Below are 12,960 nucleotides of genomic sequence, written 5' to 3'. Positions count from 1 at the left end.
GCCTCAACGACTCTCTAAAAGAATACAAATGAACAGCTGTCTGCAAGGAGTACAAATCCTGCCATTCTCCACCATCCAGTCAGAGCTAAAGAAGTTTCTAGGATGAGAAGCAAAATGTCTTCAAAGAAAAATAAGGAAGTCCAAGCTGCCTCGTGAAAAAAGCACCTTTGGGACTTTATCCGAGTTATCATTTTTATGTCTTTCACAATAAAAACAATTGTTTCTATTTGCTTTTCATTTAAGATTTATTTGAAGTATTTGTATACCACTTTGCCATTATTATGAACTCTGAGTGCACTACAGTTAAAATAATAAATTTGAAAAAAAATGAAGCAGGCAATTACTGGATAATGTATAATAGTATGTCCGGTAAGTGCCGGTAAGAGGTATGTTGAGCATTACTGGCCATCACCATGTAGAAAATATAAAAATCCTTTAATTAGGGCAAATTTTCCATTATCAATTTCTCTACAGGCTGAATTGGATGGAGGAAGAATGGTAGCTACTGTAAACTTCAGCCTCTCTTGAGGTAGCCTCAGAAATAGTGCACTTCCAGCAATAGGATTTACCTCTCACGGATAAAGACTTTTTTTCCCCTTTACCTGTCAGTGTAGCCTATCTTCTTTGCCAGAGCAATCACACAATTACCACCTCTCAGCATTTACCATCTCGTACATTTGCTGGAATCATTACTGGAATTAATCATCTTCCTTTTTTAAAAATAATGAATTATATATGCTTTGTTTTAGCCAGCTTCCCTTACTCAATGAACTTTTCAATAGCCTAATAGTTGAATTGCTCTTGAAAGGCTCTCCAGCTATCAAGAAGGTGAAGCACCTAAGCACTAACAACCCATGCAAGTATCTGTGCAAAGAGGGTGCATAATGAGAGCCAAGAGAATGAAGACAAATTTCATCACCACTTCGGTATTACAATCAAGGGCCCGTGTATTCTATTAGAAGTTATACTTCATAAAAGGAGTGAGGGTCAATCAGCATATTTGTTCCTGGCACCGCAGGGATACAGCAAATGCTCTAATTCCATTAATAATGATGACAATAAATCTTATCCAAAAAGATTTGCTTTCACCACAGAGGAAATAATGACATTAAAAGGCGTAATAAGATCCTATTCAACCCATAATAGGGACAGAATATATATCTACGTTAATTCTCTTCATTCAGCTGTCATCAAGATGCTCATCGTGCTTCTCTTTAGATATTTGCACTGAAAGTATTTTTTCCCCCTCTGCAATTAAAACACCTGGAAGCCAACTTGCCAAACCTGAATCGTGGAAGAACTGGTGAATAACCTAATTCCATCTCACCTGAAATCTGGATTCAATCGTCTTTTGGCCCTACAAAAATGGTGCACAGGGAGTCCTCGACTTACAACAGTTCATTTAATCACCGTTTGAAGTTACAACAGCACTGAAAGGAGTGACCTATGACCGTTTTTCACACTTACAACCCTGCAGCATTCCCCCACGGTCACATGATCAAAATTCAGATGCATGGCAACTGACTCATATTTATGACGGTTGCAGTGTCCCAGAATCATGTGATCACTTTTTACGACCTTCTGACAAGCAAAGTCAATGAGGAGAAGCCAGATGCACTTAACAGCCTTGTTACTAGCTTAACCACTGAAGTGATTGATAACTGTGGCAAGAAAGGTCGTAAAATGGGAAAAAAAACTCACTTAAATGTCTCAGTTAACAACAGAAATTTTGGGCTCAATTGTGTCGTATGTCAAGGACTACCTGTAGTAATTCAAATGACGATTAAACTGTATAGAGTCCCAAAAATTGGTGGTATGCCTATACATTCAGAATGGATAGTCACCTGAAAATTATCACTCTACTCATTCACATACTAGAATCTGGGGTCATGTAACGAAGTTGAAGGTTGAAAAGTTCAGAACAAATGAAAGAAAGCATTTCTTTATACAATGAACAATTTTGCTTTTTGAAAGAGAACAAAACAGATTTGCAGGGGATACTGCTAAGCTTGTAAGCCGCCCTGAGTCTTCGGAGAAGGGCGGGATATAAATGGAATTAAAATAAAATAAAATAATAAAAATGTGGTCCATAATGGCTACTTATCAAAATGTTTTTATGCTGCCCCAATCAAGATGCAAAATGCTCTTTTATACCCAAGCAGGAGGGTACTACTGTGATCATGCTCCCTTTGTGTACTCCTTATGTGGTTGGCAGCTGTCAGAAATATAACCTAGGACTAGACAAGCCTTGTGTTTGATTCATGTTGTTTTACGTTCTTAATTCTATTCCCTATGAATAGCAGTAGTAATACTTGGTCAACAAATCTAAGTGACTTTGAGCAGAACGTTTGACTAAAAAAGTATTTCACGACAAAGGAGTAATTGATACCCTTTATGTAACTGTAAATAATTGGACTGAATCACTGGACTACCCATTATCTTTGCAACCCCAGCCAAAGCACTGCCCCTCCCACTCCAATAAAGCCCCACAAAATGGGTTGCAGTCTCATTCCTCGGTTGCAATAAATAGACTCCCTCCGTCCATTTGCATAGTTTCCAATCAGGCAAAGGAAGTGAGGCTTAGAAGGCAGGATCCTGGCGTGTGGCTGATTAGCATGGAAATATATGCAGCTCACAAACAAACCAGGGCCTGCTTAATTAGAGCAGAGCCTTTGATTCACTGCCAACATCCAGCACATACCAGCCCAGGATTATTTTTAGTCAGTTTTACAAAACAAATGTATTTGATTAAGAGAGACGCCCCAGAGTGAAAGAAGATAGATCAGCAGCGGCAGGGATAGAGAGAGGCTGGTCCCCTACAGCGAACAGGGCTTGGACTCATAGTGAAGGTGTCCAGGAATGCAGGTGTGATTGTGAGAAGCCTTTGCGCACAGCCTGACAGCTGTTCAGCTAATACCTAGTAACTCCGGGAATGTTTGTCTGCAGCTGCCAATTCCTCATCCCAACACGTTCCCTAAAATTGCCAGTCTGAAACTTCCCTCACTCCATAGCTGGATCCAATGACCATTATCTCTCTCCCTACCTCTCTCTCTCTCCCCTCCCATACTCTACATTCCCTTTTAAATTCTTTGCTGCCAAGTGTCTTCCCCCCACCCAGCTTCCTATGGATTCATTCTTTCTTGCTTCAGCTTATCCTTGCAATCCATTTAGCTGATTCCAATCCGTTTAATGTCAGGTAAAACAGAAAATATGCAAGGCAGACATACCTACATTTTTCACTAGACATATGCTACATACTTTGTAGGGAGTCAAAACCTGGCCCCCTCCCATTTCTGCTACATATTCTAAAATGTCGAAACAATGAAAGAAAGTTATGATCCAGTTTCACACAGCAAAATAAAGGCAGGGATAAGCTGTTTAAATACATCCTTTTATTAATCTCCCAGGCTGGGCTCTTTCTCCAGTTTAGCAAATATAAGTCATTACTAAAAACTGTAACCACCTACTGGTTAATTATTTCTCTTTGAATACTTTAAAGCTTTACCAACAGCCAGGCCAGTATTTAAAGTTACTACAATATCTCCATTAGTAATCAACATTACTCTGGGCATACTGAGATTTTCTCCCATTCAAAGTCTTTTGTGTTAGCAACATTACATCTACCCAACTATCAATAATAAATAAATAATAAATAAATAAATAATAGGCAATTTGAAAAAGCCACCCAAAATATCTATCCAATTCCTAACTCTTAAAGCCAGGTCAAAGAGAAAGTCTTACAAATTAATCCAGTGGAGTAGCTTGCTTCCGGAGTTGTGGGTGCTCCTGCACTAGATCACTTCCAGCCTTATGATTCTATGTTATAAATACTTCAGAAATATTTTTTTTAATTTCTTTAAAACAGGTCTGTATCACATTGTCATTAAAATATGCAAAGTGCTTATTATTTCAGCACAAAGTGTTGCAAGTCTTAGAGGAGATACTTGCTTGAAAATATTGACGTTCCAAGTTTAACCAAATCCCAAGAAGAATGCTTTCCCTCACTCACAGGATATCAAAGCAACCAAGACTATTTCTCCACATCAGCTGATGTCCTACGCATATAAAAGCAAGCGAAGGGTGACAGCACTTCTAAGAGCTTTTCTATATCCAATGAAAACCACTAGTATTACATAACAAATGGGGCCAATTTTTGAAAAGTAAAGTTTGACAAGTAGTGAAGTCTAATATATGATTGATATTCCTGGATTCATGGCTGGCAGGGATCTCAATCCCAATTCTTTCATGCCATAACCTGATTCTCACTAATTTCAATTGGTAAGGGACTCTGAAAGTTGCAAACTGCCATTTAATCCAGTGTTTAACTAAAAAAAAACAAAAAACCTTCTTACATTGAGGGAGATGAATGTTTTCTAAATCTCTCTGTTACATGTGACCGTAATTACTATGTTTGTCAACTCTGGAATTAACTGAGAAGCATCCCATGAATACTTTAACCATGGTAACAGTTTCTCATAGGCTGAATTCATATGACAAATTACACCTTTTCAGTCCTTTTAAAGGCCATATTCATAGTTCAATCAATATATTCCTACTCTAGTTTTAAAACCATTCAGTGGTATCGTAGGAATTCCAATAGTAACTTTTCACTATCAGCAGTAATTCTACAATTTATATCAATCTACTGTTTATGTAAGGGATCCCCAAACTTTTGGGCACCAGGGACCAGTTCCGTGGAGAGAGGTTTTTCCGCAGACTGGACAGTGCATGGTTTTGTGTGCTGCCTGCATCCCACAGATGGAGCTTTGCTTGTTTCTGCAGACCGGTTGCTGGCATGCTGTGCCCGTTACAAGTCCCCAGACTGGTGGGTTTGGGGACCCCTGGTTTATGTGACATGACCCTATGGAAAACAATAGGGTATCAAATGGGAAAACATTAATTCGATTGTCACTGCTTCATTGACGTAGGCATCAGAGACAGCATGATACAATAAACAGTGTGTAATATTTGCACAAAGAGATCTGAGCAGGCATGAAGCCAGCTGAGGAGACCTTAGTTTAGGCACCTTCTCAATCTAGTCTTTCTAAGAGGGTGGCTGAGAAGACAAAGTGAGATAATCCTACACGTGCCACACTAAACTCCATTAGGGAGGATAGTATGAAAGTATTTGGCTTGAGCTGGCTTAACATCACAGAAATAGGTTACAACCTTTTTTTAAGGGAAGAAAAAAACATCTCAGAGGCTTATGTTATAATCAAAACATACATAACAGTATTCAAGCCTCAATGAAAACAACTGGATTTCTTTCAGGATAAGTTCTTGACTTACAACTATATGTTTAGTGACCCTTCCAAGTTTCAATGCCATTGAAAAAAGTTATTTATAACCTGTCATTAGACATACAACTGTTGCAGCAGCCCCACAGATATGATCAAAATTTGGGTGCTTGGCAATTGGCATGTATTTACAATGGTGGCAGAATCCCAGATCCCCCATGCCATACTCTGCTAAACAACTAATTTCAACAAAACTGTCAAACTACTTAGTAAAGCTGTATTACTATTATTCTTATCTTTCCTATTACCTATCCTTATCTTTCTATGATGATAACTTTGTTGCTTGTATCTTACAATTTATATTATTTTATTAGTATCCTAGTATGATTTATGTTGTTTGCTTACCTAGTATAACTATCACTAAGTGTTGCATTTTATCATTTATGATTAATGTGTTGTATTTTATGATTTATGATTAATGTATTTTATGTTGATTATGATCATGATTTATCACTATTGCTTGTATATACACTGAGAGCTTATGCACCAAAGACAAAGTCCTTGTGTTTCCAACCACACTTGGCCAATAAAGAACGTTGTGCTGTGCTGTGCTGTGCTATTCATAAAATTGCCATTGGTGACCTTCCCAGCCAGTTTCCAACAAGCAAAGTCAGTGGTAGAAATCAGATCACAGCCATGTGATTAATTTAACAACTGCAGTGATTCATTTAACAATCCTAGGACAAAAAGATAAGTAAAATCGGGTTGGACTTACTTAACAGCCATCCTGCTTAACAACCGAAAATCTACACCCAATTGTTGTTGTAATTCAAGGACTGCTTGTACATACAATTTGTCTTGTATGTAATGTTTATTTTATGAATGCCCAAACTGTGGCAGAAGAGGCAGTTTTAACTAATTCCCACAACTATGCCCTTTAGATGTACTGAGACTACAATTCCCAGAATTCTTAGCATCTGCCTACCATTTCTGGAATGTGCAATTAGAAAAAGCTGTAAAGCTTAATTATGCCATGGAATTAAATCTATACTTCTGACTACCTATACTATATTGGCTACATTTCAACATAAGAAAATTACATTACTGAAGATCTGGATTTGTCTTGAAGCATATATTCAAAATTTGAGCCACCACTCTGAGAGTCAAACCTCTTCTCAAGAAAATAAAAGCAGCTACTCTCAAAGAATATATTTTCCTGCAGCACCTTAAATTGTTTAGAGACCCAAATTAATGAAAAAGATCCTGTTCCAAATAATTAGTTTCACTCAGTTCCAAACAATTACTTTCATTATGAAGTTTGTGACAGCCGATACTTGGAAGTTAAAGAAAACAAAGAGGCAAAGGAAACAGCATCCAATATCCTAATATCAGCTGAGTATTTACATCTCCAGCATTGTCACCATTATTTTATGACAACAAAAATTCCAAGGAAATGACTCAGTGGCCATTTGTAAAAATCTCTAAGTCCGTGAATGCTTTTTACTCCACAGTGCTATTTTCACCACATTAACAGAAATAAAGATGTTACATGCTACAGGTGGCTTCTTACCATACAGTAGTGGCCAAAATTGTGGAAACCTTTTGGGAAAGGTGTACAGTAAAAATGCCACCTTTGGTTAAGTTTCCACCAATTTTTCTTCTAATTTCATTATAACTGTAGCTTTGTTCACTTAATAATACTATTTTACATCACTTTCTGGGCAACCAGTCAACTCTTTGCACCATTACTTTAATTTTATTATGTTTTACAAGCTCACGAAATGAAACAACACAAAAAACCCCAACCAACGTGATAGTGATCACATAACACATTGACAAATGTCCTCCTCTCAGCTTCAATACATGACATCAATAACTGAATCCTACTGTGATCTGATTAGTTCATTGCAAAAACAAGTTGACACCTGATTGGCTCTCTAAACACTCATGCTCATTGGCTACAATCAGATGAAGGAAAGCTATCTGATATCAACCTAAGCAAGTTGTGCTTCCTTTTTCTGGTTATTTGGCTATATAACCTTTCATAGAATACAGTAGAAATAATTGAACAAACTTTGTTGTATTACATTCTTGATTAAATTATCTTTCCATTGATATATAATTTTATGATACTACTCCAAACAAAAAAAGTGGTGTTATTAGCCATCAAACCACAAATGTACACTTTTCCCAAAAGGTTTCCACAATTTTGGCCACTACTCTATGTAAAACTAGTTTTGCAGGGTTGGGTGGGAAAAGAGTGGCAATAATTTTTAGCATGATATATCTGCCCTTCATCTAACTGGCCTTGTTCAAGCAGTTCAGTAACCCAGTAACCTACAGCCACAATGAAGGAAGAGAAGGTTACCCCACAGCTGGGCAGCTGTTTTGCCACATTTCCCCTTCAAAATTGAGCATGCCAACAGACTGTTAACTCTTGGGTTTTTTCTCCAGAGAGAACTCTGGTCATAGATTTCTTAAACATTCATACACAGTATGGTCTAGCAAAAAAATATGTTTTGGGGGCAAAGAGATAAAATCAACTTCCTAAGGAAAAGGAGTTTTGATGCTTAGCACAACAGAATGGATTAAAAGAAACCTGACCCTCTTTCACCCCAAGAAAGATGGTCTCTTACTCCAGGGTTGCTGCTCTGGATTTGCTGATTTGACACAGAAAAAAATATAACACCACACCACACTCTCCAGATATAATCCTGCAAAAAAATAAAAATAAAAAAGGCAACTTAGGTGTCCTGGACCTCTCAGCAAGAGAAACTTTTCCCCTCCTTTCTTTTATCAATCACAATTTTTAAACAAAATTCACACACACACACACACACACACACACACACACAAAGATGAACAAAACCAAATTTTAAAAAGGTAATATACACCCATCTAACAGTTAAAGTAAAGGTAAAGGTTCCCCCGTATATGCGTGCTAGTCGTTTCCAACTCTAGGGGCCGGTGCTCATCTCTGGTTCAAAGCCGAAGAGCCAGCACTTGTCCGAGGACGTCTCTGTGGTCATGTGGCCGGCATGACTAGACGCCAAAGGTGCACAGAACGCTGTTACCTTCCCACCGTAGTGGTCGCTATTTTTCTACTTGCATTTTTATGTGCTTTCGAACTGCTAGGTTGGCAGAAGCTGGGACGAGTAACAGGCGCTCACTCTGTTACGCGGCACTCGGGATTCAACCCACCAAACAGCCGACCTTCTGATCGACAAGCTCAGCATCCTAACCCACTGAGCCACCGTGTCCCTCATCTAACATCTAACAGTCACCATCTAATTAATGGTTACCTTACTAATACAAACAAAAGAAAAACAAACAAAAGAAAAGTAATACTAAAAATTAGAGTTAATTTGATACGTTATCCACTTATACCACATATGTATTTAATAACAATGTATCAAATTAGACATAATGATTGATCTATTCTTGTACAATACTGTATTAAGAAATCTAAGCCAAAGAGAAACGTATTGCATGACTTAAGAAGATAAATAAATCATAAATATCGGTAATTTCAACTTTTTTTCCAAATTTTAATATACAGGTAGTCCTTGACTTATGAGAGCAATTTCCATCGCTAAGTGAGGCAGTTGTACAGAAAGTTGCAAGTCCCAGGCCTGCAGGCAGATAAATGGCAGATGCCAGATGAGGAAGGGAACAAAGGCGTGTGTGGAGTTATGGGGGAAGGTCAAAGAGAGCGCATGACGCAAAACAAGGGCATATGAAAATGCAAGAGGATGTGCGAGAAGCACTGCACAGATTGGAGAGATGTGTGATGGTACAAGGGAGTCGCAACTCGCAAGAGGTACCCCCACATGGGTCTGGGAAGATGGGAAAGGGTGCCCAAGAGGTTGGGGAGGGTGCAAAGGCATATGCAAGAGGTGCCATAAAATGCACAGGTCAGGCAGGGTTCTCAGTGATGCATGAGTGATCAGTGTGGTGTGAGTAGAGAGGGGTTGAGGGACAGTATGCAGGTGAGGGACTTGTGACCTTCTCTGCCAGTTTCCCCACTGACTTTCTGGGGAAGCTAGCAGGGTAGGTTGCAAATGATGACCATGTGATCACAGGATGCTTGGCAAGTGGCTGTAAATGTGAATGGTTTGCCGAGCATCTAGACCATGATCAAATGACCTCAGGGGTTTGAGGATGGCCAGAACTCCAAGGACTGATCATAATCACCATTTGTTCAGTGCCATCTTAATTTGGAAAGTTGCTGGCCACATAGTCATACGTTAAATACTATCTGTAGATACAAAGCCAATTTGATTTTGAAAGGGGATTCTATCAAATGATAGCATCACAGTCTTAACTGCCTTCTTTATGACCATTAGTCCATGCTGAGCCATGAAACTTGTCAGGTTAATTACATAGTTATTGTTGTATTAGGCAAAGAAAATTCTCTGAAGTCATAGAAATTCCTTAAGAATGTTCATTAAAAAGTAAAATTACTTTTAAATGTAATTTTCCTAACTCTATCTGTACTTTCAAAAAAAAAGTCTTACTACCTTTTTTTAAAGTACAATTGTTCCATAAAATCAAGTATTATGAGACCAAAAATCAAAATCCAATCTACATTCCAGGACCCAAATGCATGTACCTGCTCACAGTACCTGCTCACAGTACCTACATAGTGTGTGAAACCTTTCCTTCGAGACTCATATATCCCAGATTTCCTCTCAATAGGCAGTAACACAGCCTGCATGGCACATGGAAGCTAGGTCTTTAAATCAAATGTATCTACTGTCATTCCCTGTGATGATTGGATCCCCATTCTACCTATGTAAATAAACATTTATCCCACCATCTTCTAAGAAGCCCCATTAAAAATAACAAAAAGCTCTTTATTAACCTTTCTCCTCATCCTGATATGTTAATTACTCAAATAATAATTATTGCTCTAATTTCTCATTGACAGTTCTGTTCCTGCTTCATCGGCCTTGAGTAAGTGAGTCACAGTACTGTGCTGCTATTTTCAGAATGAAATTTATAATGTAATTTACTTACAGAATGAAAAAACCAGTAAGAAGACAAAAATAGGAAGTAACATAAGATAATGTATAGGTTATATAAACAAGAATTCTTTATCATATCTAACTCCACAAATCAGCAATACCACAGCAAGAAAGGAACTGGCAGTGCAATTTCAGCTATTAGTATGTAAAACTTCAGTGTATCCAATAAAAACAACCCAAAATTAGGTAATACAACTAAGTAGTGTTCAAACTTTATAACTGAATGGATTATAGGCCAACTAATGGACCGTCTTATGCCGATTTACCAACAGGTTGCCAACATTTTAGGACAATTTACTTCCAGTCCCCATCATTCCCTTTTAAGGTCAGGATTCAGAAGACCTTTTCCAGTTACAATAAACGTCAGGATGGGCCAGAGTATTGAGAAGTATTGATTGTGCTTGTTGATTATCTGTGGTTGAGATGGCATAGGTGAGTCAATCTGGCCTAAGTAGTTAAAAGTGGCAACAGACTGCAAAAGTGTACTTTCAGACTTGCAAGATTCTATTAATGTAGCCTTACAATAAAGTAGAAATATTTCAATTTGTTATGTTTCCTGTCTGGTGTAGAAGACAGCTAACAGTTCTCCTGTCTAACATCTACACAAAACTGCTAGATGAGGTCATCCATCGATATGAAGTCAGGTATACCAATTATATCTAGACCAGGGGTCCCCAACTCCTGGTCTGTGCGCCAGTACCGGGTCGTAGCATGCCAGAAACCAGTCTGCAGAAACAAGCAAAACCCTATCTGCGGGATGCAGTCAGCACACAAAATCATGCACCCTCCGGTCCATGGAAAAACCTCTCTCCATGGAACTGGTCCCTGTTGCCCAAAAGGCTGGGGACCTCTGATCTACATGACTATTACTCAGTTATATATCTCATCTATGGACCAAGCAAGTGATGCTGTCAATTCTTGGCCTAGTGCCTGAAGACTCTTAAGGAACAGGAGTAGATGTGAATATTTGGACTACCCAAATTTGCAGTTTTTCCATTTTTAATCCCAAATGCAGTCGCAGTGCACCATTTGGGACTGGGGCAGAATTTGGGAATCCTTCTGGACTTGCAGCTCCTGCTCAAGGAACAGGTGGCAGCCATGCCCAGGAGGGTCTTTAAACAGATTCATCTTGTGAGCTAATTCCATCTATTCCTGAAGATGTTCTTTACAATCAGTCATGCTTTGCTCAGTTTGTGTGTGGACTACTATGACATGCTCTATATGGGGCAGTTCTTGAAGATCATTTGGAAGCTGCAGTTGGTCCAGAATGCGGCAGCACAAAATAGGCAATATACAAACACAGTGTGACTGCCTGTTAATACTAGTTCTGGTCTAGTGATCTGTGTGGAGTCAAAGGTTAAAATACTCCAATCCATATCTTGATACATCCTTTAGTATAAGAAGATTTCGTCATTATGTTCTACAGGAAAGCCAAAATTAGTTCTGTAAAAGAGAAAATGAAAACAAGGAAAGAACTTGGGAGGAAAAAAAAGATGCAGAGATTGCTTTGAATAAGACAGTCTTTTTGCTGGAAGAAAAAAGTTGCTTTCTTACAAATATCATCTCAGTTGCCTTAAGGAACAATTTATGAGAATCCTTGGTGGTTTCTTAAAATCTTAACTGTAGCCTAAACCTGAACAGTGGCTTTGTCAGCTGTATTATTTTATGTTTATAAAAGAAACCAGTCTTTAAAAGAGAAAAAGTGACAAAGAGAACTGGGTAGCATGTGGTTCATTTAAACACACACAACACAAGTGCTAAAGGATCACTTTGACACCACAAGTAAGTAACTTTGCTCACTAGCTGTGCAAATCATTCCTACAAACATAATTTTCCAGCTTATTTCAGCATGGAAAATAGACTGTTTAGGACTTTAGTTCATGAGAACAGACAGCAGTTGGGAAGGAGGGAGAGAGGGGGGGGAAAGGAAGGAAGGAAGGAAGGAAGGAAGGAAGGAAGGAAGGAAGGAAGGAAGGAAGGAAGGAAGGAAGGAAGGAAGGAAGGAAGGAAGGAAGGAAGGAAGGACCAAAACATGGTCATCAAATGAACTGGACTCGATCATCAAATGAACTGGACTCAATTAGCAGACCATGAAGAAACACTGAATAGCATGGCCAATGGAAGTGCTACCCTACAACCACTATGCATTCTTTGGAAAATTGGAGCAGGACAATACCCTAATGACGATGCAGAGAGTTATTTTTCTTTTGCTCTTGGTGATATTAGCCAACAATAAAACTGTACAAAGAGAAAGCCAGCATTGTCCCACCAGGGAATGATAAATTTAGAGGAAGGGATCATAGTAATAACCCCCATCAGGAAAAGCCAAGTCAGAAAACTACCTGCTGGGCCACTGCAATGAATTCACACAAGCTTCTTCAGGAGAAAATCAGTCATACCAGCTCAGAGTTAATTGCCATTGGGAAGATTCAACACAGGTGACAAAAACCTCAACATATAAATTTGTCTAGGATGGATCTGAACCTATGCATCCTGAGGAAGTTTGCAGTCTCCATGCATTAATCCTATCTAAACATCACAGTAAAAGCTGCCAAGGAAGTAACAGGAGACTGCATACAGACATTAGTAAATCCTTTTGTGAATGAGGGGTGTTACTTTTAAATAATTATAGTTGTGCCCTTCCTCAGAAGCTACTTGTTTTAGGGAACGTTGGTTAGAAGATAATTAAACTTCAG

General features: G+C 38.6%; 1 protein-coding gene across 1 annotated transcript in view; it reads right to left on the bottom strand.

Annotated features, from left to right (window-relative positions):
• PLXNA1 (plexin A1) overlaps window positions 1-12,960 on the bottom strand; it is a 408,858-nt gene that overhangs the window by 215,646 nt on the left and 180,252 nt on the right. The gene's annotated exons all lie outside the window — the stretch shown is intronic.

This window comes from Vipera berus (assembly GCF_964194415.1).
Source record: "Vipera berus genome assembly, chromosome: 2".
In the NCBI taxonomy this organism is placed as follows: domain Eukaryota; kingdom Metazoa; phylum Chordata; class Lepidosauria; order Squamata; family Viperidae; genus Vipera; species Vipera berus.
The sequence above is the reverse complement of the archived record's forward strand: the minus strand, read 5'-3'. Positions and strand labels throughout refer to the sequence as shown.